Source organism: Cavia porcellus, unplaced genomic scaffold (assembly GCF_034190915.1).
Source record: "Cavia porcellus strain 051 isolate PalLab524CR breed Dunkin Hartley unplaced genomic scaffold, mCavPor4.1 scaffold_5, whole genome shotgun sequence".
In the NCBI taxonomy this organism is placed as follows: domain Eukaryota; kingdom Metazoa; phylum Chordata; class Mammalia; order Rodentia; family Caviidae; genus Cavia; species Cavia porcellus.
The window spans coordinates 26,720,492-26,726,664 of record NW_026947488.1 but is presented as its reverse complement, the minus strand read 5'-3'; positions in this window follow the sequence as shown (position 1 = coordinate 26,726,664).

The following is a 6,173-nucleotide window of genomic DNA, read 5'->3' as shown; positions in this document are numbered from 1 at the left end:
CCCTGCTGCTCTGTGTTTAAATACTAGGTTGGAAAGGCCTCTCCCCATGTCACCACTCGGTCTGAAAACCAGAGCTGAGGCCTCCTCCAGCCTCTCCCAGAGACAGCGTCCATGGCCCTGTCCCTCCAGCCAGGGTTTCTAAGCTTCGTCCCAGTCACTCACTGGGAAACGAAGAAAGCGATTCCTGCTGGTGCCCAGAGCAGACCTGCTGCACCAGAGGCAGCTCAGCCCCTTCAGTCCCCCCTGCTGGCGGTATGGTCACGGCCTTAGTGGAACATGGGGTCCGGAGGCCAAGGCCCACAGCCAGGGCCAGAAGAGAGGTCTGTGGCTCCAGTAGCTCTGCCCTTTCCGCACCGCCTCGCCCAGGCTGGCTGCAGCCTGCTTCCTCAGTCTCGGCTGAGGGTCAGTAGCAGCAGGTGAGCGGAGCTCTCCCCTCCTGGGGGACGTCCCCTTCCCCTTCCTTGCTGTAGCTCAGCTTGAGGTCCTTGTCCCAGAGGTTCGCGGCATCTACCCTGTACCATTCACCAAGGTCCTGGGCCTCCGCAGCACCCTGCGGTCCTCCACATGCGTCAGTTTCTGATGAGGGTCTCGTCTTGCTCCTTACCTTGCTGCATGGCAGGAAGATGGAAGTTGTGTAGTGGGAACCTCCCCATACTGGTCAGTCATACTGCATTGCAGAAAATAAGGACAAAATGTACTCAGAGCCATAGTCCTACTGTTAGGTAATCGGGCCCCATGAGGTCAAAGGCAACTTTACTCTGGACTCCCATGGGCTTTACTTTGGGCTTGTGCCTCCCATCCCGGGTAGAATGAGAGACTGTGTGCCAGGTCTGGACGGGCAACATACTGTGGTACTGGGGGCTGAACCTAGGGCCTCTGCGCTGAGCTCCATCCTCATCCCACTTTTGAGACAATGCCTCACTAAGGCACGCAGGCCAGGCTCAAACTTGTGGTCCTCATGCCTCAGCCTCCCAGAGGCCTAGGATCAGGAGTTCACCATCTTGAAGCTGTTCTGCCAGCCTGGCTGCGGAACCCACCACCCTGCACGGGGCACAGAGCAAGGGTTTGGCTTTGGCCTTGTTTGCCCACCTCATGCTGTCACTGTCTGCTCCTTGTTAAGAAGCTGAGATGGGAGAAGACAGCGCAGTTCTGACAGTGACAGGCTTCTGGTCTGTGAGTCCAGTGCGTTTTGTTGAGTTTTGGGAGATGGGCCTGTAGGCCCACTGGTCCCTGTCCCCTCCCACCTGCCTCACCTGCTCTGCACGAGGCACTCTGCCCACTCCTGCTGTTCACACTGTGATTATAAAGGTGAAGCCCGGTGGGCCCACACCCAGGCCTCCCAGCATCCTCTGCCTCCAAGCTCCTAGGCCACACCCAGGCAGAGTGTGAGGCCGCCTGGCACCTGGCTGCAGTCCCCCCTTGGTCTCCTTGATGTGGCCAATGGACCAGGTTTGTTGTCCCTGCAGAAACAAAGGTACAGCAAGGTCTACTTTAACATCTTCCTTCATGAGAAATGTGTTCATGATTTTGCCCAAAAGGCAAGGTGAAATAGGGCACATCTCCACATCTATTAATTCTCAAGTTTTAAAATACCTTCAAGATTCACTAGGTTTTCATATATATTTAGGGAAAACATGAACAAAGCAAGGTGCCTGTGCCTTCTTTTTTATGGTGCTGGAGCTTGAACCTAGGAAGTGCTGAGCTATATCCCCAGTCCGTAGATTGTTTGTTGAAGCAGTGCCCTGCTGAGTTACCCAGGTTGGCTTCAAACTTGCAATCTTCCTGCCTCAGCCTTATGAGTAGTAGCTGGGAATTAATAGGCATGTGCCACATTCTTTATAATAATCTTTTACAAAACAAGAATTAATCGGTTATTCATTCAACAGGTATGCAGTGAATGCCTACCATGTTCCAGGCCCTCTACAGACATAAAGGACATAATGACAAGGGCTTCCATTCTAGTGGTGGTGAAGTAGCCAACTCGAAAATGGAAACAAAGCTATGCTTAGGTCTCACCCCAGACAAGTTAATCATATCCTTGAGTATAAACCCTGCTCATTAGTTGTTTGAGTTTTTTCTTTTTGAGCGGGAGGGGAGTGTTTTGTTTTTTGAGACCGTCTTGCCCAGACTGGCTTCTAACTCTCAGTGATCTTTCTGTCTCAGCCTCCAAAGTGCTGGGATTAAAGGTGTGTGCTATGTCCAAAAGAAGAAAACACAACCTAAAATTCTCTGCTCAGCCATACTATTAATGTAAGATAAATATTCCAGACTTACAGGGTTGCATGTATTCATGTACCCTTTCTCAGGAAGCTGTTGATATATGTAGTTAAAACAAAGGAGCTAGGGCTTGGGATTTAGCTCAGCAGCATAAGCACCTGCCTTGCAAGCACAAGGTTATGAGTTTGATCCCTGGCACCAAAAAAGAGTGAGCCAGGTGTGGTAGTACACATCTGTAATCTCAGCACTCAGGAGGCTGAGACAGGAGAGTCACTGAGAGTTCAGGTCCAGCCTACACACTACATAGCTAGACTGTGTAAAAACAAAAACAGGAGTGAAGTGAAGGAGTGAGATACAGGGTCAAACATGAGGAAAAAGAGACCCGCGAGTAGGAAGAGAGTTGGGGAGCAAACCCCAAGATCGTCATCTTTAGGTTCTGCCAGAGACTTGATAATTTAGTACTGGCACATGAAAAACAAAACAAGAAACAGACCAAAACTGCAAAAAATACAGATTACACAATTAAAAAACCTTGGGGGCTGGGGATGTAGTCACACACACACATCCACACAGCAGATCCTGAGCTGCTGTGTGGCCCAGGTTCGAGCAGCCAGCCTAGAGAGCAACTGTGCAAATAGCAAATAACATCAGTGCTGGTGCTGTGCTGCTTGGACAGGAGGCGGCGACTGCCAGGACAGCCAGAACTCTTTGGACTCCGGTGGATTTGTCTGGGTTTTTGTTATTTTTTGATACTAGAAGTACTTGGGTAAAGATAAATTCTATAAATTTGCAGCCACCTAACTACTTCGAATTGGTCAGCCAGTGGCACCAGCCCTTTTATGATAAAGAGCTGAAGGAGGAGAGCAGTCTCGAGCCTGGGGCCTCTGCAGGAGGAAACCAGCGCCCACTCCAATTGAAAGACCCTTGGGCTGCCCCACCTTCTGCAGCCTGAAGCGGGGAGGTATGAGGAGCCATCAGCCAGAAAGAATGAGGGCAGTTAGTGGGAGTTCATGGGGACAGAAACCAGGGCACTGGGAAGAGAGCATCAGGACCTGTTCTTGTTAAGTGTGAGGACTCGGTGCCTGCTGGCAACCAGGTGCTGCCTGAGCAGCTCTGGAGGGGATGGGCTGTGTCATCTGAGCCTTGTAGGCAGCACAGTGTCTGATGAGATGAATTACTAGGCACATCATTCTGCCACGCCAGGCTTTTGGCCTATGGTTGGTATAAAAAACCAAGGTAAAGGCTAGGTGTGCCTTGTAATCCCAGCACTCGGGAGGCTGGGGCAGGAGGAGGGTGTCCCCTTTCACAGCACTGTCCACTGACTTCCTACTAAGTTTAGCCACCTTGCTGCTCCGGCTGTGTGGAAGCTAGGAGATAGTCCTGTAGCTGGTGCGTGGCTGTGCTGAGCAGCAGCTACGATGAGGACAGGATATCACTGACACCAGGCAAGGGTGAAAAAGCTGCAGAGTCACCAGGGGAGCTCAGTCTCTCAGAGCACAGCCTAGAAAGGCAGGCCTGTGGACATTAATTCTGTGTGTGCAGAGCAGGAGGGCCTTTCCCCACAGAGCAGCCCGGCAGAGCTCCCCTTGCTCGCCCTTTTATCTTCTCAGCGGATGAAACCTGGCCAGGTTTTCCTGGCTGACTGAGCAGAAGAGTCAGGGCTTGGGGAAAGACCTCGAGATGTCTGTGGGACTTGAGCTGGGCAAGGATGCGAGTGGGGAGTGACTGGGGGTTCTGCGCCTGACTTGCCTCCATCAGGTGAGTGCCTGGTGGGTGTGGCCAGGGAGGAGCAAGAGGTCCCTGGGGCTGGCTCTGCTCCACCCTGAGGAGGTGGCAGTGCAAGGGTAGGAGGAGTTATGTGGCTTCAACAGTGACTTGTGGGTCCAGCTGAGGCCAGGTCAGGCTGGGGTGATGGGCAAGTAGGGATCCCCTGGAGGCACAAGTGTGTGGGGAGAGGGGATGTTCTCTGGATGTTCTGAGTTGGGGAGCCCCAACCCAGAGGAGAACTTGTTCAAGAGGCTGAAGCTGGCCTGGGTGCACCTGTGATCCAGATGCTTGGGAGGCCGATGCAGGAAGGTAGAGTGTTCAAGACCTCTCTGGACAACTTTGTGAGACCCTGTCTCAAAAGGGCTGAGGACATAGCTCAGAGGTAGAACACCCCTTGTGTCAATCACTGGTACCAAAGAAAAAACCACAGGCCTGCAGAGAGGCTGGTCAGCTGGTGGCCCAGGCTCCCAGAAAGCATGCTGGATAGGCCAAGGGGAGGCAACTGCCACCAGCAGGTCATAGAAGACAGTAGGGAGTAGCCACACGGCCAGTCACTCAGGGAGGAGGGTGAGGAGGAGAGGGAAGCAGTACTGAGGGCAGAGGATGGGAAAGGATGGTCCTGGCCCAGGGGGTAGCAACTGGTGTTGGAGCTCTGCCAGGGGGTTTTGGGGTGAGGATAGGGCAGTCAGCTTGGGGCCTGAGGATCCCCAGGGTGTGTCTCAGGACCACCAATCTCTGGGAAATTCCACGGGGAAGTTGTAAACAGCAACAGCTTACTCAGAGATAACGACCTTGACGCAGACCCACTTCTGGGCCAGGCCGCACTGGGGTGCAAGCCCTGCTCACTCCAGTCCCACTGCCCAGCGCCATGCCTTCCTGGGTTGTCGATCTCAGAGGAAGATTCTGGTAATGTCTCCACTTTGCAAGTGAAGAAACTGAGGCTCCAGGAGGAAAGACATTGCTCAGTGTTAGTCAGGAAGTGGTAAAACTACTTTGAGCCAGGTCTGCTTCTAGCCTGCCCGCATTGTGTGAAGGATCAGACTCGGGGGAGGCTCGAGGCCTGCCCGAGTGCACACGGTAGTTAAGTGGTCACCCAGCTGTGACAGGCTAGCCCCGGCCTGCCGCCTGCCTTTCCTCAGACTCATTTGTCCATCTCAGGGTTACAGGATGGCAGGGAAAAGGGCACAGGAGTATCGAGCATGGCTGTGGCAAGATCCTTCTCTGAGACTCCCAGCCTGATTCTCTGAGCACCTAGTAGCTGAGCTTGGCACAGTTCTGTCCTTGCCCTGTCTAGAGAGGAGACACCCTCTGATGCCAGTGGCATGGAGAGATGAGACACACATAGGCACCCAGAGGAAAAGTCATTCATTCAAGGGCTATTTACTGACATCTACCATGTGCCCCACAGATCTAGGTGCTGGGCTATAGCAGGAACCAAAGAATTCCACCCTTGGTGGAAATGTGGCTTAGTGGTACAGTGCTTATTTTCAATGCCCAGTACCACAGATAAATAAACCTTGTCCTGACCAGGCACAGTGGTAAACACATAATTCTAAGCCCTTAGGAGGATGAAGCAGGATGATTCCAAATCCAAAGCCAGCCTGGGATATAAAATACCTGGCTTCAGGCCATGGATTCAATCCCCAGCACCACACACAAATTAACAATATAGTAATATCTCAGTTCACAAATCCTTCTGTTTCTTGCACTTTTTTTTTTTTTTTTCCCTTTTTATCGGTACCGGGGATCGAACTCACAACTGCCTGCTTGCAAGGCAGGCGCTTATGCCGCTGAGCTAAATCCCCAGCCCAAATCCTTCTGTTTCTAAACAATATGGTTCACAAACAGAAGGGTTCAGCAAAATTTTGGTTCATAAACTCCGCATCAGGTGCTAAATATGACCAAGGTCATCTTGCCCAGAATCATGGGACAAATTAAATTCGTGAACTGAAGCATCACAGTATATAACATATTAGGTGACAACTGGTCCAGGAGTAGGGGGAAAGGAGCAGGAGTGCTGAGAGGGTAGGAGGTGCAATTTGGTGGGGTGGTGTACTGGGAATTGAACTTGGGACCTAGAACTTGCCAAGCAGGTGCTGTGCCACTAAGCTAAATCCCCAGACCCCCCCCCCCTTTTTTTTGAGACAGGCTCTCCCTATGTAATTCAGGCTGTCCTCAAACTCTCAGTG